We start from the raw sequence: 25,259 nt of genomic DNA on the forward strand, positions 1-25,259 counted from the left end.
CATCAAAAAAACATTGTATTGTAGAGTAAGATACAAAATGAACTTAAAAAGCATAATGATGGCAAGTGCTAAAGAAAAACATTGATGTCTGAAAACATAATGCGACGTGAAAAGATACAGTCAGAGACAAAACAAAATAAAACATATCCATAAGGGGTAAAAGATGGGGTATATAAAAAAAGAAGATATGTAAAAAAGGATGTATGTAAGAAAGGGGGAGTGTGGACTTTACAAATACCCTGGTCGTAATCGACCTTATAGTTGAATTATACCTAATGTCCATGGTTTGATTATGCCGCAAAGATGACTCATGAAAAAATTACTCAGGTGTCAAATGGAAGAGAAACCATAGCGTTATATAACAATGCGGCCATCTCTAAATGATTTGTGAAATGACTCCACAGAACCAAAAGATTGACAGCATGAGGAAGCTTAATAAAAATGATGCCGAAATAAAACGGGGTTCAACTGAAACTAGAAAAACCCGAAAAAGATGGGAGCTACAACAATCAAAGAACTAAAATACTCCCAAGCCTCAAGGCGAAAACTGTGATCAGGGGTAGAGACCGCCCACAAGGAGAAAGAAGGAACTAAAAGTGTTCCGCTATAAATAACCTAAGAGAATATAACTTAGAATTGTGTAGAGAGCCCTCAGTCACACAGCCACCTCCAAATGGAGGCAAAGGCTGTCACTGGCTTACACCAAAAGGTGTCAACTGTGGAACATCCTTGGGCTCTCAGTGAATTTAGTGCAAAGTAACACAAACAGTGCTTAAAGTGCCTACTTAATCTTCACTCCTAGTGAGTAGTCTCTACCCCTGATCCAGGGGGGCTAGCAAAAAAACAAGTGTCCAAATTCAACCAGCAAAATCTAAAGAAGGTACTTAGCTTCTTCAAAAAGGCGATCAGCGTATCACCACACGTCCTACGGGACTCCGTTTCGGGGGAGTACTCCCCCTTCCTCAGGAACAGCTGACGCTGGGCAGGAGCCGATCAATCTTACGGCTGCTGCTTGAAAGCAATAGAAGAAAATGGCGCTTGACCAGAACAGACGCCTCCGATTTAAACCAGCAGACTAAGAGGCGTGACCCAGGTAAACAATCACGTGATAATACCCAGGTGAAACACCAGTGCGGATTGATATCGCAATGCCAGACCAGACCTTGAATTCAATGAAACAAAGCAAAAAGGAAAAAGTTATATTGATTGATTAACAGAAGATAAACCAAAACAAGCTCAAAATGTATGATGCCACTCTATATAATCGTTGTGTCCTGCAGGGGTAAGTGTTTGGAGCTCATAAATCCAAAATTGTTCCCTTCTTTGTAACCACGCTCTCTACACAATTCTAAGTTATATTCTCTTAGGTTATTTATAGCGGAACACTTTTAGTTCCTTCTTTCTCCTTGTGGGCGGTCTCTACCCCTGATCACAGTTTTCGCCTTGGGGCTTGGGAGTATTTTAGTTCTTTGAAATAAAACGGGGAACATACCCTGAATGTTACCCTATATATGGTGGTAATAAAAAAGGGAGGGGGGTAAAAACTCACACTACTGTTTTAGTGAATGTGACTGCAACGACATGAGCACACAATTAAAAATCCAACGTAACCATCCTCTGGGTCTGCAGCACAAGACATAATATTGGGGCGTCAAAGAGAAGGCTAAATGTTAAAACTAACCCCCTCTTCTTTGAAACTGCGAAGCCGTGCTGAATGGCCTGCACAGCTCCTGATGCTCATAGGAACTCAATGAGCATTGGGAGCAGAGCAGGCCATTCAGCGCGGCTCTCTGTGCTCTCTCTGTGCTAAAAAAAAGCTAACGCAGTTTCGTAGAAGAGGGGGTAAATGTTAAAACTAAAGGGACCCAGATCTTGAAAAATGGTGAAGCTAATGGGGCCCAGACCTTAAAGAATGATAACGTTACTAAAAGCCTCCAAGAGAGTTGAATCAAGTAAAATGTACTCACCACATAACCAAAATAGCTATGGAACAATCAAAATGGTGTGAAAAATCGCAATGACCCCCCCCCCCCATTAAACAACCTAAATGCTGGGCAAATGACATGGGTCCGGTACACATGACAACAAGAACCATTTTTTGGATACAATCATTTTATTGATTATATATTTTATATATGTTTTTTATGACTTTTAATGAATAAATTTCTGCACTTTGTACATTTTCTGCAGATTTATTTTGTTTTCTTGCTTCGCATTTTTTACTGCAGTTTCTGTTAGTTTCTTTTTGTTTTACCTCCAGAAGAAGGACAGATTGAAACATCCAGGTTTTACTTCCATTGAAAGCACTGGAAGTAAAACCCGGATGTCTCAATCCATTCTCCTTTTTCTGGAGCCATATGGTAACCCTACCTATAGGACCTAGTTTTACAATTGCTATGCAATTTGCTAGTTCACTGTGTAGCACACTGGTTAAACCTACAACCTTCTACTCAAATATTGATGGTTTGAATTCCAGTCACTCTCTCTGATGGAAGAGAAATAAATAAAAGCATTAAACAGATCCAACTCCCAGTATCACAATTACAATGAAAAACACCATAACATTGCATTCTAATGTCATAATAATAAAATATTATAAAACTAAGAACATTGTTTGGACATCTAACTCTCACGTAAAACCTGATTCTCTAAAGCTTGCCCTAATGAATATGCATGAGAGAGATTTGCATATAATGGAAGTGAAAGGCATGCAAATCTGCTCCTTGCATATTCATTAGGGCTACGCAGAAAACCCGATTGGCCTGGTGGTCCTCCAGGACAGGGTTGGGGACCACTGCTCTAAAGGACACCTAAAAATGTAGATGTCTAAATAGTGCTGAGCGCATTGAGTGTGATTCTACAAAGGACACAGGAGCCTAACTTTAGGTGCACTTTGCAGAATCAGGGCCCAAATGTCCCTTCCAGTCTGTCCATCTGCAACAACCACTATCTGCTCCTCTCCCTAAGATATCCCACATGCATGTCCCATGCTTTCTTGAATTCAGTCTCTCTCCACCACCTCTACCAGGAATACTGATCAATTTCTGCATGTCAATTTTGTGACAGGAACTATGAATTTCCTTTCCTGTATCATGTTTAGTTCTAGGTTCCAATTATACTGCAGTCACAAGGTCTTTTCTTCATATTAAAGATTTTGTAATCTTGGTGATTCATAAGTTGGTTCTTTTTCAGTGTCATCTGTTGTGGCAGTTTGCTAGTGTACTGTAGGATGGCTGGCCATCTGTTTGGCCTTTTCTCCAAGTCTGTTGTTTGAAGATATTGTGTTAATTAACTACTATATCACTATGCTTTCAACTTTTCGTGGTGTTATAATGCTATCACATGTCATTCTGTCTTTTGCTCTATTAAAGCTAATAATTAAAAACAAAACTAAAAAAGATTGTACAGTAACATCTTTTTATTGGATTGAATCAGGAGCCAATTTAGGATGGGCCTAAGCCTACAATTCATCTTTTCCCCACCCTTCTCTGATGCTCCCCTCTCCCTCCTCCCCAAATATCAAACAGAAAGAAATACCTAAGCTGAAGACATCCTTCTAGCAGAAATACTTATGCCTTAGCCGGTACTAGTGTCCCCAAGTCGCTGATACAGTCAGCCTCCACATGTGTACAAATTGAGCATGCACGAGGTATGGGCATAAGTGTTTCTGCTGGAGGGAGGTCTTCTGCAGGTGTGGTTTACAGATCCCTGCCAGCTACACCAAAGGAAGAGCACTGATTGTAGGTAGGCTTGAGTCCAAACTGGGTAGGACCTGGCCCACCAGTGGCTACCCCACTGGATTAAATATAATTTTTGACTAGCTTTCAGGAATTAAAACCTCCTTCCTCAAGTGAGTAAATTCAAAGGCTTACATTTAAAAAAAAATATTATCAACTATACCAATATATAAATTTCATGAATCAGAAATATACAACCAAGCAACATCAGTTATCTTGATAATACAGTTATCATTTCTTATATACAGTAAACTCTACAATAATAATAGCATTCATCATTGCCTACCATAAGTGAAGCTGTTTTGCTCTACTTCCCCTTTCATAAAAGTTCCTACCGCCATCAATTTAGCCATCTCTGGTACTTCAGAATCTATGTTTTTCTCCCATATGCATCATATGTCCTCTTCACTAACCATAGACTATGCGGCGGCAAAAAGGGCGAACAGAATGCTAGGAATGAATAAGAAGGGGATCACGAACAGATCAGAGAAGGTTATCATGCCGCTGTACCGGGCCATGGTGCACCCTCATCTGGAGTACTGCATCCAGCACTGGTCGCCGTACATGAAGAAGGACACGGTACTACTCGAAAGGGTCCAGAGAAGAGCGACTAAAATGGTTAAGGAGCTGGAGGAGTTGCCGTACAATGAGAGATTGGAGAAACTGGGCCTCTTCTCCATTGAAAAGAGGAGACTGAGAGAAGACATGATCAAAACATTCAAAATACTGAAGGGAATAGACTTAGTAGATAAAGACAGAATGTTCACACTCTCCAAGGTAGGGAGAACTAGAGGGCACTCTCTAAAGTTGAAAGGGGATAGATTCCGTACAAACATAAGGAAGTTCTTCTTCACTCAGAGAGTGGTGGAGAGCTAGAACGCTCTTCTGGAGTCTGTTGTAGGGGAAAACACCCTCCAGGGTTTCAAGACTAAGCTGGACAAGTTCCTGCTAAACTGGGACGTATGCAGGTGAGGCTGGACTCATTTAGAGCACTGGGCTTTGACCTGGGGGCCGCCGCGTGAGCAGACTGCTGGGCAGGATGGACCACTGGTCTGACCCAGCAGCAGCAATTCTTATGTTCTTCTTATGTGTTTATTAAGTGCTACGTACACCTTGTAGCACTAGAGAAGTTTTTAATAGCAATAATTGTAATAGTAGGTTTTTGTAACATAGCCCTTTTTCATTATCTAGAGCTCTTATGATTCATACTTTATTAAACAACCAATGGAGAGCCAAATATGTAGGATCTGCTACCACTGGGAAAAAACCTATACGTTTTAGCATTTATCTGCTGGGAAATAGTCATAAACATGGGGAAAAGGGTGATTTAGTTTGAACTGATATATTCTGTGCCTATTTAAATTTACTTGGTTTATCTGCAAAAGCATTCTGTACAGTATTTATTAAAACCTGTTCAGCTTTAGCTTAGTTGTGAAATCTTTCTATTTGTCCACTAGTAAAGAGAGAGAGCAGAATTGAATAAATTCCTTTGTGTATACAGATGTAAATTGTCTGCTAGAGAAATTGTTCCACAAAGAGAACATTTTTGCAAATGGTCTCTCCAGTTAGGAAGTGACAGAACTGTGATATTGTTTGAATGTGTTAATTAAAGCATTAACAGTGACAGATAAAAGGAACAAGTCTAAAAGGTTCTGTCAATCAAACTGTAGCGTGGATCACCCAAAAAATATGAGAATACATTGCCTTAGAAGCACTAATAGATAAATCAGAGTTCACTTACCCTTGATCTTTTGATGGAGTGCTGAGATAGGATATAATGCAATATTGTGAAGGAGGAATCTGCAATAGTATTTACCTGCTGGGAAGTTGTCATATAATCTGAGGAAAAGAGAGATTTGGGTTAAATTGATCAATTCTGTGTCTTTTTAAAATCTTAAGGAGGTTGTTGTCTTTTTTAATAGAGTCAGTTCAAACATAACTTACCTGCAGAAAATTTCCAATCAATATTTAGCCCACAGTAGTCAGCATTTTTTTTTTAATACACTGACTGTGGTGGGCTAAATTAGATATTGATATTCAGTGCTGTCCCTTGCATCTTTCTGCCGAGCTGATCTGGTGCAAGACCTATGTCCACGTGACCTCACTCTTTAGAATCTGCCTTACTTAATCAAACTGCTGGCAGCATATCAGGCTGTGGTGGTAATGCTCCTTGAGCAAGCTCCTTGGGGTTAACTCCAGAGGCAAATGCCCCACAATCTCCACCTTGTCCCTAATTTCCCTTTTTCATTTTTTTTTTACACTTCTGTTTTTCGAATTTGTTTTGGCCTTTATATCTAACAACCTTTGGATTATATCTTGATCCTCTGGCACGTGACTACCTGTACTTTTTTTTCCTCAATGGGCTATGCACCTACTACTATCTCAGTTCACTGGGGTGTATGCCCCCCAAGATTATCTCACTTAGATAACTTTCACTAGGTAAGAGAACCCTTACTCATTGTACTTCAGATCCACTCAGTTCAGTTGCTTCCTCTGCACCTCCTTTAACTTGTGGGTCTTCTCAACTGTCATTCTCTGAAAACTAAGTCAGCTCTGATCTTGGATATTTTTCTAAGTATAATCTATATTCTGTGCCTTACTGAGACCAGTCAGGGGCACCAAAGAGGCCTATCTTTACCAGTGTCTTCACCCTGGCTGTTTAATTTTTCCCCTGGGCAGACACTTGAAAAGAGGCAGTGGTTTGGCAGTTTGTCTACCTTCACACAGCGGTATCGCCATCGACCTTCCCCTATCTTAGTCATTAATATCACTTCCCCAGTTCCTTGTCACCTATTGGCTTGTGACTGCCTTCCCTCTATTTCTAAATCTGAATGGGAAGCATTTATGCTTTCTACAAGAGAGTGTTCATAAGTGGCTTTTCCTATTTCGCTTATTTTCATCACATCATATTTCGTAATTGTAGCCTGATTAATGTTTTTTGCAGATCTGAAATACAAATGGCACAAAACAATGGAGATTTCACTGTAAAAAGAGTGCTGAGCGGTGTTGAAATATCTTTTCCTACAAACGAGCTCGGCCAGACAAATTTATGATATGTCAGTTATATTAGGGAATAAGTGCCCTTCCTATACCACAGTTAAGAACTGGGTTGCTGCTGCATTTAGAACAGGACATTGGAGCATAGAAAATGAAGAGTGTTCTGGGAGACCAACTCAAGTGACATTTCCAGAATACATGGATGCCATTCATTCTACGATCCTGGACGATTGAAGAATATTTGCTAAAAAAAAGATAGGAGAGACCCTGGAGATATCCCGAGAATGAACAGACTATAATATTCACAAGATTTTAGACATGAGAAAGCTCTCAGCCAAATGGGTTCCCAAATGTCTCAAGGCTGACCAGAAGTGTGATCAAGTGGTTGCCTCAATCCATTATAGACTGATTTTGGCAGGATCCTGTGAGATTTTTGAACCATCTCATAACTACAAGGGCATTATAACATTTTTATCTTTGTTTTCCATTCCTTTCCTGATAATTCCTAACATTCTATTTGCTTTCTTAGCCGCCAAAGCACTGAGATTAGGGTTTCAACGTATCCTCATTGATGTCACCTAGATCCTTTTTCTGCACAGTGACTCCTAACATGGAATCCTGCATCACGAAGCTATAATTTGGGCTTCTCTTTCCCACATGCATCATATTGCACTTGCTCACATTAAACATTATTTGTCCTTTTGACGCCTAGTCTCCAAGTCTCACAAGGTTCTTTTGCATTTTTCACAATCCTCTTGCAATTTAACAACTTTGAACAACTTTGTGTCATCAGCAAATTTAATTTTCTTAATAGTTCTTCCTATCTCTAGATCATTGATAAATATGTTAAAAAGCAGAGGTCCCAGCACAGACCCCTGAGGAACCCCACTATTTACCCTTCTCCATTGAGAATATTGACCATTTAAACCTACTCTCTGTTTTCTGTCTTTCAACCAGTTCATAATAGCCCACTCCCACCCCCCCACCCCCACCCCCGGGCAGCAGGATAACTGCCTACCTCCTTCTGCCACTGTCTGCCCCTCAACAATCAAAACCTTCCCGCCTCCCAGGCAGCAGGAGGGATGCCCACTCCCTCCCACCATCGCCCATCCCCCCAACAACCAAACACCTGCCCTGCAGGAGGGATGCCCACCACCTTCTGCCACCACTGTTGGCAGTGAGAGGGAATGGACATTCTTCCTGCTGATCTTCGATTTGGGGGTCTCTTTATTTTAATATAAGGGGGGGGGGGATCTGAGCTGTTAAAACTTTCTTTCCTGTCAATGCCTAAGCCAATTAGTGCTCAGGTACTGATTGGTAAAGTAAGGCTACAACAGCTCAGACCCTGCTGGAAAATTTTGCTCACTAATCTGGTACAATGAGGTTGGAGAATTACCTGGCGATGATAGGGAATTAAGATAAGTGCTATTACTGTTATATCTCATAATCTTTTGTTGACACAAGTGATTTTTGGAGGGTTTTTGGCCAATGATAGAATTGTTTCTCTGGGGGCCCGCTATAAGTTTTGTTTTGGTGGACCTCCATCTGTGCTGAGGTCTTTTTCCTCCTTATTAAAAAAAAATAACTTGAAAAAACATTACAGACATAGGATCCATTAAGGTTCAATTGGTTCCACTTTGTATTTTGGATGATAGAGGATTGCCTGGAGTGCACATTTTACTAACATTTTAATATTAATGACCTCATTGTACAACATTTGCATGGCAGAGTCGGAGACAGTTAGGAAGCTTGGAAAAGACCACGGTGAGCCATTCTGATAATTAGCCAGTAATGCCCTGCTAAACCAGCTGGAGCAGGTTTAGTAACCACGTTGAGAATCTTCCTCTCAGAGTCTCAATCTGGATAGCACTGCTGAATAGCTTGTGTCTCAGTCATAAACATTTAATCAAATAGCAGTGGTTGTTTTCTGGATAAGTGCTTCTGAGCACTGGCCTCTTCCTATTTACTGTTTATTAAATGGTATAGCTTAGCCGCAAAAGATTTGAAATCCAGAGTGATTTAAATAGCCATGAGAGCCTCCTGTCCATCGGCACTCACTAGCCATATCCAAAGTGGACAGGTTAGGGATGTTACAGGGGCTGAAGCAGGGATTTATACAGGTGCCGGCAGTATTCAGTGTTGGCACCCTCATAGCTAACTGGTCATGTAGGACTGCATATAAAGCAGTCCTAACTTTGCCTGGTTAGCTATGCAGCTGCCAGCACTGAATACTGGCCAACTCCTGCATAACATAAACAGTTTTGCCCTCCCTCCATCCCACCCAGCATTAGTTTTGATTCCTCTCCCTTCCTTCCACCCAGCACCAGCTCTGACTAAAATTCTCTTCTTCCCCACACAAGAACCAACCCTTTCTCCCCGAAGATAGAAAAGGTTCTCTCCCCTGGGCCTACTTTACTCATAGGTGGTTCAAAGGAGCGATAGGGACAGTAGCAAACCTCTCTTGCTCCTGCCCCTAACAGCTCCATAGTAGAAATGGCCGCCGTGACCTCTAGCAGGAGTATCATGTAGGGGGGGGGATCTTGTACTGGGGAGAGGGAAATCAGAGCTTGTACTGAGTGGGAGGTAGGAAAGATGGCTGGTCCTTGTGTCGCAGGGGTTGAGAGCGGGATCAGAGCTGATACCAAATAGAAGGGAGGGAAGGAAGGGGATCAGAGCCCACCCCCTTGTTGATATTTAGATGTTTATAGTTATTAAATGGAAGTTATTAAATGGATGCTCCCACTGTACACAACTGGTTCATTCCTGAATGCATTTTAGAATATAGTCCATGTCAGCATATCTTATTCTAAAATTTGAACCATTATGTTTCAATTCTGATTTGTACATCATTTCTAGAATGCTGCTCCACATTGTTAGACAATTTTTTTAAATTATTATTTTAGGTTCTACTTACGCAGATGCAGCAACAACAATAATCATTACGCCAGCCATGGAAGCCTAAGAGAACATATCATTTGAAAGTTTTTATGTTTTACATATACTGTATATTCTGAATTTGTCATCTTTTGTTGATTTCTGACCTAAAGAAAAAGGTATTGCCCTCATAAGTTGGTCAAAAATATATTAACCCCCACACCCTTTTTTAGCACTGGTTGTGGCAGTAACAGCTCCGACGCTCATAGAATTCCTATGAGCGTTGGAGCTGTTACCACTGCAGTTGGTGCCAAAAACTGCTCTATGGTTTTGTAAAAGGGGAGGTAAATTATTCTAATACCTTTTATTTCTATTTATTTCCAATACAGATGTCAGGTCTAATACATTTAAATTCTGGAAGGCCTGGCAAATAGAAAACCCTTGACATAGGCAGTACAGAATTAGAATGGATTTTCACATTTCCAATTTAGTAATGCCTAAACATGTCATTCACTGAAACAGAGAGTACCTTTGGGAAATTAACAGGACACAAATAGTTCCGTCCCACAGCATTCTTCAAAATCTCTTTTTTCTTCCTCAGGACAGAATTCTCTTGAATAAATGACATTTCTAAATTCTGAATTTTAGACACTGCTTATGGTTGTAGCTGGAGATATTTCCATCTCCTGTAGCTGGACTTCATCTGAAACAGCTTGCAACTTATTGGATATGCCTGAAAAAACATAGGCGCTGAAGAATTTGGTGCCTATCACATGTCCATCTTAAATTAGGTGCAATTTATAGAATTGTGCCTAGTGGCGTCTAAACTAATCTTAGGTGCCCTAACCTTAAGCGCTCGCTATTTATGCCAGGGTTTTCTTGGCTGAAATACCGGCACCCATGTTCAGTTTAGGCACCTACATGCAAAACACACCCAAGATCCGCCTATGATCTACCCCTAACTATGTGCACTTTCTATGACCTGAAAGTCATAGGTGCCTACAACCCAATTAATTTTAATTTTTGCCAATTATGAGCTGCTAATTGTTCATTATCAGTGTCAAATTATGAAGCTGCTTTAGGCTTTTTTATTGCCGACCGCAGCAGTATTAGCTCCAACACTCATAGGAAGTCTATGAGTGTTGGAGCTTATACCGCCTAATGTGGCATGATAAAAAGGTGCCTTAATCATGTTAGATTAGATGTCTCTAGAGATGCAGTTTTTAGGATTCCTGGACCAGAAATTTGGAATTCTTGCCATAGCATCTACAACAATTGTTACATTTCAAAAGCAATTGAAGTCCTTTATCTCAGAAAGGTTTCTCTTGTGTATTGAAAAAAGCCTTTGAGGCTTTCATTTACATCAGTGCATCGCAATCTGTGTGCCCCGGAAGATTCCAGGTATGCTGCAAGATGCCAGTAAGGAGGAGAGGCTCTGGCTGACTGCTTACAGGACGTGCCTCTCATGGTGAGAGGCACGTCATGTAGTCAGTCTACAAAATCCTGAGTGGAGTAGAACGGGTACAAGAGGATCAACTTTTCACTCCGTCAAAAATTACAAAGACTAGGGGACACTCGATGAAGTTACAGGGAAATACTTTTAAAACTAATAGGAGGAATTTTTTTTTTAACTCGGAGAATAGTTAAGCTCTGGAACGCATTGCCAGAGGATATGGTAAGAGCGGATAGGGTAGCTGGTTTTAAGAAAGGTTCGGACAAGTTCCTGGAGGAAAAGTCCATAGTCTGTTATTGAGAAAGACATGGGGCAAGCCACTGCTTGCCCTGGATCGGTAGCATGGAATATTGCTACACCTTGGGTTTTGGCCAGGTAGTAGTGACCTGGATTGGCCACCATGTGAATGGGCTACTGGGCTTGATGGACCATTGGTCTGACCCAGTAAAGCTATTCTTATGTTCTTAAGTTCAGTCAACTGGCATCTTCGCCTCTCCTCCTCGCCGATGTCTCTACTCCTCATGACCTCTCCTTCTGCAGCACCCCCCATCAGTGGTAAAAGGAGATTCAGGGCCATGGCTGGAGGACAGCAGTGTATGTGCGGACGTCATCGCATCAATGTCCGTGCATTTCCGGGTGCCCTCCAGCCACTACCCCGTGATTAGTGTGACACAGCTTTAAAAAGATTGCAACACACTGATTTAAAGGATTTTAAAATTATCAGATGTTTTTTTTATATGTATGAGGTTTTTATTTGATTGTGTGTTGGTTGTAAGCTGTCCAGAACTATAGAAGGTGTGGGATAATTTTTTTTTAAATAAATGTAAAGCTCCTTTGTTAATATTTTTCCCCTTTCATACATTTTTGGGAGCTCTATATTGAACTACAAGGTATGTGACATAAAAGTAGCAGTGCTTTATCTCCTTTTTAGCTTCAGAAGCTCACAAAACCTTTTTCAACCCTCTTAAATCTTGGGTTAATTTTTCTGACTCATAATCTAGAGCAGTAGGTCTGTGAACAACGTCACCATGGCTTATGCTGCACCAGGAATCTTTCCCTTGAAAAGAGGAGACTGAGAGGGAACATGATCGAAACATTCAAGATAATGAAGGGAATAGACCTAGTAGATAAAGACAGGTTGTGCACCCTCTCCAAGGTAGAGAGAACGAGAGGGCACTCTCTAAAGTTAAAAGGGGATAGATTCCGTACAAACATAAGGAAGTTCTTCACCCAGAGAGCTCTTCCGGAGGCTGTTATAGGGGAAAACGCCCTCCAGGGATTCAAGATAAAGTTAGACAAGTTCCTGCTGAACCAGAACGTACGCAGGAAGCTAATCTCAGTTAGGGCACTGGTCTTTGACCTAAGGGCCACCGCATGAGCAGACTGCTGGGCACGATGGACCACTGGTCTGACCCAGCAGCGGCAATTCTTATGTTCTAATTCACCTGAAGATTCAACACTGTTCCTAGTACCATCTTTACCCCTAGTGCAGAAGCTAAGAGTGTGTGCTTTTTCATCCTGGATGTGGTAGAGTTTTCTTTCCTTCCTACCATAGTTTCATTGTAGTCTAGGTCATGTGCCTCAGATTTGGTATAGATCTTATGCAACAAGGTCACCACATACATGTACCCAGCAAAATTTATGGAGAAAAATTTCTTCTTTTCTCCCTTAGCAATCTACTGCAGTTAACCTCTGGGGCAGTGTCTCCAAATGGGTTCGTTTTGAATATACCATGACAGTGATGGTCTCACTCCTAAGCCAGGCTACCTGGTGAATGATATTTCTGCTGCACAATAAATAAATCTGATTACTTTCTAGTTGACATAAAGGCATGGCAAGATACTGCTTAATTTTCAAGTGGCCATCTCTAGTCATTAATTACAGCTTGACATTTTCATCCTGGTTTGGAACTTAAGGAATAGGAAGCTGGAAATGAAAATGAAATCCTGACACATTGTGGCTTTTTTATGGCTTAGTAATTACAATAAAATCTGACCTTTGCTGTTTAATTTTCAATTTTAAAACAGAGCTGTTCATGGTCAGATGCACTGCTGTCAGAGTTCAAAGAATCAAAATAATATAGCCCACATATGATATATTGAATTGGAATAAATAGAAGCCACCACTGAGGATTCTCAGGTTTTGGACTAGCACCCTATTAACTCTTGCACTGCCATGGTATGTACAACTTCTATGGCTGTAGGAATTGTCTGAATGTTTTTGGTTTTGGTTTTAAAAAAAATACATGATTTATCCTTTCTTTATCAGTACTCAGAAAGGGAATATATCTTTTGTATTTTTATGCACACCTGATCCAATTTATTCAAATTCCCTTTACTACTGCAACAAATGTGCAGAACTCCATATTTTTCAGTAATGCTGCTTCAGCTCAAAGGTGATTATGCGCAGCACAGTATATGTATTTAGGCCCCCTTTTATAAGGCCGCGGCGGTATTAGCTTTGACACTCATAGGTTGAGTGTCGGAGCTAATACTGCCGCTCCACTTCTCTACATAAGAACATAAGAAATGCCGCTGCTGGGTCAGACTAGTGGTCCATCCTGCCCAGCAGTCTGCTCACGTGGCGGCCCTCAGGTCAAAGACCAGTGCTCTAAATGAGTTCAGCCTCACCTGCGTACGTTCCAATTTAGCAGAAACTTGTCCAACTTTGTCTTGAAACCCTGGAGGGTGTTTTCCCCTATAACAGACTCTGGAAGAACGTTCCAGCTTTCCACCACTCTCTGGATGAAGAAGAAATTCCTTACGTTTGTACGGAATCTATCCCCTTTCAACTTTAGAGAGTGCCCTCTCGTTCTCCCTACCTTGGAAAGGGTCAACAGTCTGTCTTTCTCTACTAAGTCTATTCCCTTCAGTATTTTGAACATTTCGATCAAGCCTACCAAGTTTCCAAGTTTACCAAGTTTATTATATAGTTTGATTAATCGCCTAATCTACATTCTAGGCGATATACAAAATGGTTACAAATATCTAAAAACATAGGTAAATTATTACATAGACATACAATATTTCAAAAACAAAACAACAAAAATTCATAAATACAATATAGAGACAACAGGAAGATTATTTAAAGGTTACAATCTGTATTAAATTTAATATTAGGGTAAAAACAATGGGAGGGAAGACAAACATGAAAAAAAAGAAGTATAAGATAAAGATAGATTAAAGGATCATTTATTCACTAAAAGCATAGTTAAAAAGGAAACTTTTAAGCTTAGTCTTAAATTTGTCTAAATTCTTTTCTTCTCTTATATAGAGTGGGAGATCATTCCAAGACTGAGGAGCAGTCACTGAAAAAATAGTAAGACGCCTCGTATTAATGACTCTCAGTGAGGGAATGGCCAATAAATGTTGATCCTGAGATCTCAGTGTTCTTGAAGTAGTATAAGGAATTAAAACTCTAAAAATAAAAGCGGGGGTTTGAAATATTAATGATTTAAAAGTGAGTAAACATATTTTAAATAAAATGTGATGTGCAACGGGAAGCCAGTGGGCCTCCTTGAGTAAGGGTGAGACATGGTCAAATTTTTTAGCTTTGTAAATTATTTTGATAGAGGCGTTCTGAATAATTTGAAGATGTCTGATTTCTTTTTGCGGCAAGCCTTTAAATAAGGCATTACAATAATCAATGTTGGAGATGACTAGAGAATGTATTAGAATATTCAGGGATTTTGCACATAAAAATTTGGCGACGGAACGAATTTGGCGCAGTCTAAAAAAAGTAGATTTAACCACTTGGCTTATATGATCGTGGTATGATAATTTATCATCAAATATTATTCCTAAGATCTTAATGTTTTGGGTTATCTGCAATGGAGTGCCTTTAATAGAAATTGGGATAAGCGGTGTGCTACAGTCCTTCCATGGAAAGAGCATCACTTTGGTTTTATGAATATTTAAGGCTAGTTTGTTGGCATCTAGCCATTGATGAATTTGATCCAGTTTATCATTTATTGTTACTATTTCCTGTATATTATTGGGATCTATTGGGTGTAATAATTGTATATCATCGGCGTAAGCGAATACTGAAAATCCAATGGATTGACATAAAGTCATAAGAGGAGCGAGGAAGATGTTAAATAAAATAGGAGAAAGTGTCAATCCTTGAGGGATACCATAGGGTAATGAGAAACTGTTTGAGGTCATATTATTAAAGAAAACATTGGAGAAACGGTTTTCAAAGTAAGATTTGAACCAGCACAGGACTTGATCAGTCACTCCGACGGACTGAAGCCTATTTATTAAAAGGGTATGGTCGATGGTATCAAAGGCGGAGGACAGATCAAGAGAAATCAGTATAACCGAAGAATGGTGATCTAAATGGTAAAGTATAGTTGTAGTCATACCAATCAAGGAATGCTCTGTAGAGTGATTTTGTCTGAATCCAGTTTGATTCGGATGTAATACATTCGTTTTTTCTATGTATTCCGATATTTGATTATACACAATTTTTTCCGTTATTTTTGCTAAATATGGAATATTGGCGATTGGCCTGTAGTTAGATTTTATATCAGAACCGATTTTTTGATCCTTAATAACTGGGCGTATAGTAGATTTTTTCCAATCTAATGGTACAATACCTTGTTGTAAACAAATGTTGATTAAAGTGTGCATATAGGGGCCAAAGATAGAAAAATATTTTTTGATGATAATAGGTGGAATGGGTTCTGTAAAGGATCCTTTAGGGTTAACAGATTTAATGATTGATTCTAAATCTTTAAGGCTAGGAAGATTGAAATGAGAACATTTCGAAGTTAATAATGAAATCTTATCATGGTCCAATGTAGTAATGGATTGTTTTAGTGTAAAATTTTTCCTGATATTATTGACTTTCTCGACGAAGCAATCTGCTAACTCTTGTGCGGTTGGAAGGGGTTTTGAATCATAAGGCAGGTTTTTAGATTGATGTTTAATGGATTTTAAAATACTATATAGCATGGATGTATTTTTAGCCTGTATAATTTGTCTAGAATAGTATGCTGATTTTGCTTGAATTATTTTTTCTTTGTAATATGTTGCCTGTTCTTTAAATTTTGATAAATTGAGGTGATTTTTATATTTCCTCCAAGTTCGTTCCAATGAGCGAAGTTGTTTTTTAATTAAATCCAACTTGGCGTTAAACCATGGATTGGTTTTCTTTCTTGGTGAAATGTATTTTGTTTGAGTTGGAGCTAATTTATCCATTAAGGCCTGGGTGGAGTCATGCCATTTACATATAAGGTCGTCTAAAACGAATGATTCTAAGTTTCCAAAATCAAGACTAAAGTTTGATATAATTAACTCTGATGATAATTTACTAAAATCTTTGAATTTCCTAACTTGAGAAATTTCTTTTAACTTAGGCAATGCGACTTCAAAAGTTGCTGTTATTAAGAAATGATCTGACCATAGTAGTGGTTGAGAGGAATGGAATTGAAATTGAAGTTTATTAAAAGAGGAAGTAGAAGTTAAAATCATGTCAATCGTGTGACCAGCTATATGTGTTGGTGATGAAAGTAGTAGAGATAGGTCAAGCAATTTAAGATGAGAAAGAATGTCTTTGGTATAGTTATTATTTAAGTCTTCAAAATGAATATTAAAATCACCTAAAATCAAGGGGTTAATAGTTGAAGAAGCGAAGTCGAATAACAGTGATTGTAAGTGATAAAGGTTATTGCTATTGACTGGTGGTGGGAGATAAATCAAAAGAACATCTAACTTAGGTTTGGTCCTTAACGAGAATTGTAGAAATTCTATTGGAGTATTTAGAGAGGAAGAGTCTAAGCTTTTAGCTAAGGAGTTTCTAAAAATGACTGCTAAGCCCCCACCCGTTTTTGGAGGCAGTGGTTAAAGATGAAGGAAAATCCTGGGGGGCAGGCATAAGTAAGGTAGGCTTCCTCCTCCTCAGTGAGCCAAGTTTCTACCAAACAAAGTATATCATAGGATGATTGTATAATTAGATCTTTCACCAAATGATGTCCCCTCTCAGTCTCCTCTTTTCAAGGGAGAAGAGGCCCAGTTTCTCCAGTCTCTCACTGTATGGCAACTCCTCCAGCCCCTTAACCATTTTAGTCGCTCTTCTCTACAACCTAAATGCCCTTCTACAACCTAAACATTAGTATCTGAATTTTTGAAAACAGGTTTATCTTTCAAAAAATTCTCCAATTGTAACGGGTCCACAAAAACATATTTGTAATTTGTGCATTAAAAATTTTAACTCATGTTAATGCAGCTCTCTCCCTCTCCCCCCATGGTTGGGTATCTCATCATTTCAAGCAGAATTATTAGTTCAGTGTACAATGAATGGGAGATTGTGTCAGACTGTGATTTTTTCTTCCTAACCCACTGGAGACTTAAAAACATGAAGGTGCAAGAGTCAATTCTTTTTTAAATATATTCAGTAATACCTTTAGTCCCGTTCCCCTATTACTCCCAATGGAGAGAACAGTGTTGTTCAGTGCTCTGTCTCATTGGCTTCATGATAACGTGTCCCATGTTGGAAAAGTTTTGGGATTGGCCAGACTATGTAGCCCATAACCAATAGAGTAAGGGCAGGAGCAGAAGCACTGGAAGGCCCCCAAAGGAGCAGAAGTACCTGTGCCCTACAGGTCTGCCATAGAAACATAGAAATATGATGGCAGATAAAGGCCAAATAGCCCATCCAGTTTACCCATCCACAGTAACCATTATCTCTTCCTCTCTCTAAGAGATCCCACGTGCCTGTCCCAGGCTTTCTTGAATTCAGACACAGTTTCTGTCTCCACCACCTATTTCGGGAGACTGGGTTCCACACATCTACCACTCTTTCTGAAAAAAAAGTATTTCCTTAGATTACTCCTGAGCCTATCATCTCTTAACTTTATCCTATGCCCTCTCATTCCAGAGCTTCCTTTCAAATGAAAGAGACTTGAATCATACGCATTTACATCACATAGGTATTTAAACGCCTCTAACATATCTCCCCTCTCCCACCTTTCCTCCACAGTATACAGATTGAGATATTTAAGTCTGTCTCCATACGCCTTATGACGAAGACCACACCTTCCTCTGGACGACTCCATTCTTTTTATATATTTTTGGAGGTGCGGCCTCCAAAATTGTACACAATATTCTAAATGAGGTCTCACCAAAGTCTTATACAGGGGCATCAATACCCTCTTTTTCCTACTGGCCATACCTCTACCTATGCACCCTCTTCTAACTTTCACTGTCACCTTTTCAGCCTGTTTGGCCACCTTAAGATCATCACATACAATCACACCCAAGTCCCGCTCTTCTGTCGTGCATATAAGTTCTTCACCCCCTAAAGTGTACCGTTCCCTTGGGATTTTGCAGTCCAAATGCAAGACCTTGCATTTCTTAGCATTAAAATTTTAGCTGCCAAATTACAGACCATTCTTCAAGTTTCACCAGGTCTTTCTTCATGCTGTTCACACCATCCTGGATGTCTACTCTATTGCAGATTGTGGTATTATCTGCAAAGAGGAAAATCTTACCTGATAGCCCTTCAGCAATATTGTTTATTGCTAAAAAGAATAGGCCCAAGAAGAGAACCTGGAGGCACACCACTGGTAAAATCCCTTTCCTGAGAGAAATCTCCATTGATCACTTCCCTCTGTCACCTTCTACTCAACCAGTTCTTGACCCAGCCTATCACTTTGGGACCCATCCCAAGGGCACTCAGTTTATTTTTTAGACATCTGTGTGGAACACTGTCAAAGGCTTTGCTAAAATCTAAATACACCACATCTAGCACATTCCCTCTATCCAATTCTCTGGTCACCCAGTCAAAGAAATTGCAAAACAGAGCAAACAGTGAGTGTCTGGCAGCTGGGGAGGAAATAGGGTGGGGTGGGAAGGGACACTGGCTGCAAGAGAACAGGAGCAGAAGCACAATGTCCCCTTCCCTGCCAGCCTGCATCAGTAATCACAACTCAAAAGTTTCCACATAGCTCTCTGCATCCTTCGGAGACTCTTCCTAGTGGATCCAAAGACTTTTTTTTCTAGCAAGAGGAGCTGGTAATGATGGTAAAGGGATCCTTAAGAAGAGAGAGAAGGAACTTAGGCCTAGATTCACTAAACTCACCGATCTGGATCGTGGTTGGGCGATCCGTGGCCAAGTTTTGCCGAGCGACCAATTCACTACAGCTTCAGCATGCAAATGATCTGATCGAACGCACGCCCACAAGCGATCCCACGGATTGCTGAAGAGCGATCAAGACGCATGCGCAGATTATCCTTGTTGATGCCATTTGCGCATGCACTTGCTCTTTGCACAAGTGAGCTCATAATAAAGGGGGAGGGGTGGCTGCAGTTTGCTGGGCATATGAATGGACATTTAAAGGAATGATTTTTGTGCAGCCAGATTATGAAACAGAACACGCTGTCTATGAAGCCAGATTATGGAACATAACACGCTTTAACCTGCGGGTTAAAACCGTGAGTTAAAACCACCGGCTAGCACCGTGCTTTTGCAGAATATATAAAAAGGGAGTTCATATGCATATGAATAGATATTTTACAGTTTTGCAGTTTTATATTTTTTATTTTGATGGTTGGGGTTGTAACCTCGATACTGGGATTTCAGGGCGGCAGAGAGCAGGAGAGTCGGCAAGGGCAGTAAGCAACTGGTCCTCAGCAGTCACTTCATTTCGGATCGGCAAACCCAAATGGTGTTTCTTCTTCTGCTTAGTGAATCGATGCCTTCCTACTGATGAATGCCATTTCCCCTCATTTGCATGGGCGGATTGGATCAGGTGGGAGATCGATCTGGCAGAAGGTTAGTGAATCGGGTCGGGAAACGATCGCATACTGGTCAGGACACAATCGGTGAGTTTAGTGAATCTAGGCCAAAGTCTGTACTAGGTGGTCTTGAGGCAGCCTTCCTCCCCTCTACTGTAGTTCCTGTTGAAGCTGGGACCCCTTGCTGTGCATGTCCACTCAAGGTGACCACAGACTACACTGGCTTTCTAAGATGGAGGCCAAGGAATTATAGTCAGCCAGTTTCTGTTCTATAGCAAGCACATGATCTTGTATATGTCTGTCTATCTTAACAGGGAAAATGAGTGGCATAAAGGCAAGAAGTTGTCTTACCGATGTTGCAACCTTGTTTCTTAAATGAAACCCAGAGTGATTTTGAGAGAAAATCCAGTTCAGCTTGATCTGTGGCAGCAGCTAAATATAGGGATAATTCTGATAGAAGGATATTGCAATTCCTATTTCCTGTGCTTCAACAAGTGGCAGGGCTATAACAAGTGGAGAGGAAAGGTCAGTCATCTTCATGTCCAGTAGTCAAAAGAAAGGATTGTGACAATTTATTTCTCTTGCAGGGATTCCCCTGGGAAAGGAGAGGAATAAAAGCATGCTGGATCAGACCAATGGTCCATCTAGCACAGATTCCTGTTTCCAACAGTATCCAATCCAGGTCACAATACCTGGCAGACTAGTATCAACATTCCATGTCACTGATCCCAGGACAAGCACTGGCTTCCCCCATGTCTGTCTCAATAGCAGACTATAGACTTTTTCTCTAGGAATTTGTCCAAACCTTTCTTAAACCCAGATGGTGACAGGAAGGGAAAAACAGAAATAGAGCACTGCAAAAAAGAGTACCTGTCTTTAATCTAGATATCCCCAGGAGCAAGTGTAAATCCAGATGTTGATGTCGGCAGGCATATAAAATGCACCTCACCGTAGTACCACCCAAAAGACACCCAGATCACACCCCCTTGCCATATGCATGATTTCACCTTTTAGACATCTATATCCCAGTTTTCTAAAATCAATATTTAGATATACCATATTCTAATAATCATTATCATTAGAAACTGTGTTTTCTGAAGTCTACGGTAGGCTATTAATGGAGGCAAATTTTAATAATAATAATAACAGCTTATATACTGCAATACCGTGAAGTTCTATGTGGTTTACAAAGATTAAGCAAAGGTACAAATTGATTGACTTTAAGAGGGGAGGAAGAAAGAGGGTTAATAGGACAGGAAATCCATTTTTGAGGAGAGAGTGATCAATAGAACAAGTTAATCGCTATAGAGGGGAGAGAGAAGAGAGGATCAGTTGTCTAGATACTTTAGGAACAGGTGTGTTTTTTCTCCTCTGCATCTAAATGCTGGCTCATGACTTCTGAAATGATCTCTATAACTTTAGGCATGGTTTATAGAATAGTGCTAAGCACATTTTTCAGCACCATATATATAATCTGGCCCTAGATGGGGTAACCTACACTAAACTGTTATAATTACTAAAATAATCTGATTTCTTTACATTGAAAAGGACATAAGAAAGCTTTCCTTATTCCCTTCTATTGGAATCCCTGGTAGAGAAAAATCAAAGGATATTGGGAGGGAATCGATGAATATAAATTTGCCTTAGTTGCAGACAATATTCTATTATAGGCAGTGAATACCCTAAAGTCCATTCCAAACATATTAAAGAGTAGTGAAGGAGGTGAGCCTTTCTGGATCTAGACTGAATGCTAAAATTGAGCCCTCAGTCCTCAGAGACAAAACTAAATTGTGTCTGCAACATCTAGTTCCCTTTAAATGGGTTCATAATAAAATGAAACACTGGGGACATGGCCCAGATATTTTAAAATCATTTATGTGGTCACCCTCGCCACCAGTCGCATAAGTGCTTTTATAGACATGCCTATATATTGTTCCACCTTTTATTTTTGAATTTCAAGATCTATGCTCTTCTGTGACAGTTCTCAATTTTATTGCTGGCAAGAGTGACTTCAGTACAAATACATAAAGAGCAGTTCATTTATATTAAAACAGTTTACCATTAAGGGTCAGTTTATAAAAGTGCATTAGCTATTAGCATGACAATTAACACATGCCAAAGGTTAAAGCAGGTATATCATATTTATAAATGACCTAAAAACAGACATAGCAAATAAGATCAAATTTGCTGACGACAAAGTTGGACAAAGTTGTTAAATCACAAGAGAATTATTATGAGATTGGGAGAATGAGCATCCAAACAGAAGAAAAAAAAATTGAAGAAGTACAGCGTTGGGAGCAGCGGGGAGCATTCAGAGCGGCTCCCTGCGCTAATAACCACTATCGAGGTTTAGTAAAGGGGGGGGGGGTATGTGATGCAAGGATTCACATTAGCAGTCACGACTCAGGAAAAAGATCTACTGTGGGTGTCATTGTTGATGATACGTTTAAATCCTCTGTTCGGAGTTCACTGGTGGCAAAGAAAGCAAATAGAATGGTTGGAATTATCAGGAAAGGAATGGACAATAAAACAGAGAGTATTATGATGCCTTTGTATTGCTCCATGAAGCGTGCACTCCTTGGATATTGTGTGTAATTCTGGTCAGTGTATCTCAAAAATAGATATAGCTAGGGTTACCAGATGTCCGGATTTTCCCAGGCATGTCCTCCTTTTGAGGACATGTCCAGGGGTCTGGACGGCATTTCAAAACCCAGCACTTTGGGTTTTTAAAAATTTTCTTTCATGCAGGAGGGCATCTGCGCATGTGCGGATATGATGCGAAGATGTCACGCACATGTGACGAGAACATGCAGCGGAGGGGATTGGAGGCAGAGCTGGGGCAGGCTTGGGGGTGTGATGGGGTAGAATAGGGGCATGACGGAGTGGGGATGGGCGGGCCAGGGAGGCAGGTCTAGGGGTCCGGATTTTCCAGATGGAAAATCTGGTAACCCCCTAGATATTGCAGAATTAGAAAAGGTACAGAGAAGTGCAATCAAAATAATAAAGAGGATGGAATGGTTCCCCTGTAAGCAAAGATTAAAGAAGCTAGAGCTCTTCTGTTTGGAGAAGAGTTAACTGACAGTGGTCTATAAAATCATGAGTGGAGTGGAACAGGTAGTTATTAATCGCTTGTTATTGATTCTGTATCATAGCTTTTGATTCACTTTAGTTATGAATCTGCAGAAGGGTGTCACTTTAAGACTTTGAACTCCTTCCCTTCTGCAGTGGAGAAAAGCTCTCTTTTCAGCTGGTACTAAAGCAATCGAACTCCACTGAAGAAGAAAGAATGAGAAGCACAAGTAGCTTCCCCAGCAACAAACCATATTCTGTTCTGTTCTGTAACTTATGACAAAAAAACAATGATTAATAACCATTTAACAATTTAACAGTGAACAACAAATTACGCACATGAGTAGCTAGGAACCTACCTGTTAAGTGCAACTAGTAAGAGTCATAAAATTCCCCCAAAGGAGAAAGGGAATAGGAGCCCCCATGTTCCTGTAGTTTTGTCTTGGCTAAATATTAGATACAGAAGTCCTGAGACAGACATTGGCAACATCCAAGGCAGGAATCAGGTGAACCAAAAGCTTTGACAAGGCGGGGTGTATAGAATCCTGTGTCTTCTATATGAAAGAAGATTAGCAAGGTATGAACTTAATCTTTCATTCTGTAACATAGTAACATAGTAGATGATGTCAGATAAAGACCAGAATGGTCCATCTAATCTGCCCAACCTGATTCAATCTAAAAGTTTGTTGGTTTTTTTTTTTCTTCTTCTCCTTAGCTATTTCTGGGCAAGAATCTAAAGCCCTGCCCGGTACTGTTCCTAGGTTCTAACTACTGAAGTCTCCCTCAAAGCTCACTCCAGTCCACCTACACCCACCTAGCCATTGAAGCCCTCCCAAGCACATCCTCCCCCAAATGGCCACATACAGACACAGACTGTGCAAGTCTGCCCAGTACTGGCCTTAGTTCTTCAATATTTACTATTATTTTCTGATTCTAGATCCTCTGTGTTCATCCCAAGCTTTTTTGAACCCCGTCACGTTCTCCTCTCCACCACCTCTCTCGGGGGTGCATTCCACGCATCCACCACCCTCTTCATAAGGAAGAATTTCCTCACATTGCTCTTGAGTCTCCCACCCCTCAACCTCAAATTATGTCCTCTGGTTTTACCATTTTCCTTTCTCTGGAAAATATTTTGTTCTACGTTAATATCTTTCAAGTATTTGGACGTCTGCATCATATCTCCCCTGTCCCTCCTTTCCTCCAAGGTATAAATATTCAGGGCTTCCAGTCTCTCTTCATATGTCTTTTGGCGCAAACCTCCTATCATTTTTGTCGCCCTCCTCTGGACCGCTTCAAGTCTTCTTATGTCCTTCGCCAAATACGGTCTCCAAAACTGAACACAATACTCCAAGTGGGGCCTCATCAACAACCTGTACAGGGGCATCAACACCTTCGTTCTTCTACTGGTTATGCCTCTCTTTATACAGCCCAGCATCCTTCTGGCAGCAGCCACCGCCTTGTCGCACTGTTTTTTTTTTCACCTTTAGATCTTCGGACACTATCACCCCAAGGTCCCTCTCCCCATCCGTGCATATCAGCCTCTCCCCTCCCAGCATATATAGCTCCTTCCGATTATTAATCCCCAAATGCATTTCTTTACATTGAATTTTAGTTGCCAGATTTTAGACCATTCCTCTAATTTTTGTAGATTCTTTTTCATGTTTTCCACTCCGTCTTCGGTGTCTACTCTGTTACAAATCTTGGTATCATCTGCAAAAAAGGCACACTTTTCCTTCTAACCCTTCAGCAATGTCACTCACAAACATATTGAACAGGATTGGCCCCAGCACCGAACCCTGAGGGACTCCACTAATCACCTTTCCTTCCTCCGAGCGACTTCCATTAACCACCACCATCTGGCGTCTGTCCGACAGCCAGTTTCTAACCCAGTTCACTACTTTGGGTCCTAACTTCATCCCTTCAAGTTTGTTCAACAGTCTCCTATGAGGAATTGTATCAAAGGCTTTGCTGAAATCTAAGTAAATTACATCTAGCATATGTCCTTGATCCAGCTCTCTGGTCACCCAATCAAAAAATTCAATCAGGTTCGTTTGGCACAATTTACCTTTTGTAAAGCCATGTTGCCTCGGATCCTGTAACCCATTAGATTCAAGGAAGTACACTATCCTTTCTTTCAGCAACACTTCCATTATTTTTCCAACAACTGAAGTGAGGCTCACCGGCCTGTAGTTTCCCGCTTCATCCCTGTGACCACTTTTGTGAAAAGGGACCACATCCGCTCTCCTCCAATCCCCACGAACCACTCCCGTCTCCAGAGATTTGTTGAACAAGTCTTTAATAGGACTCACCAGAACCTCTCTGAGCTCCCATAGTATCCTGGGATGGATCCCGTCTGGTCCCATTGCTTTGTCCACCTTCAGTTTTTCAAGT

The sequence above is a fragment of the Geotrypetes seraphini genome, chromosome 6 (assembly GCF_902459505.1).
Source record: "Geotrypetes seraphini chromosome 6, aGeoSer1.1, whole genome shotgun sequence".
Lineage (NCBI taxonomy): Eukaryota > Metazoa > Chordata > Amphibia > Gymnophiona > Dermophiidae > Geotrypetes > Geotrypetes seraphini.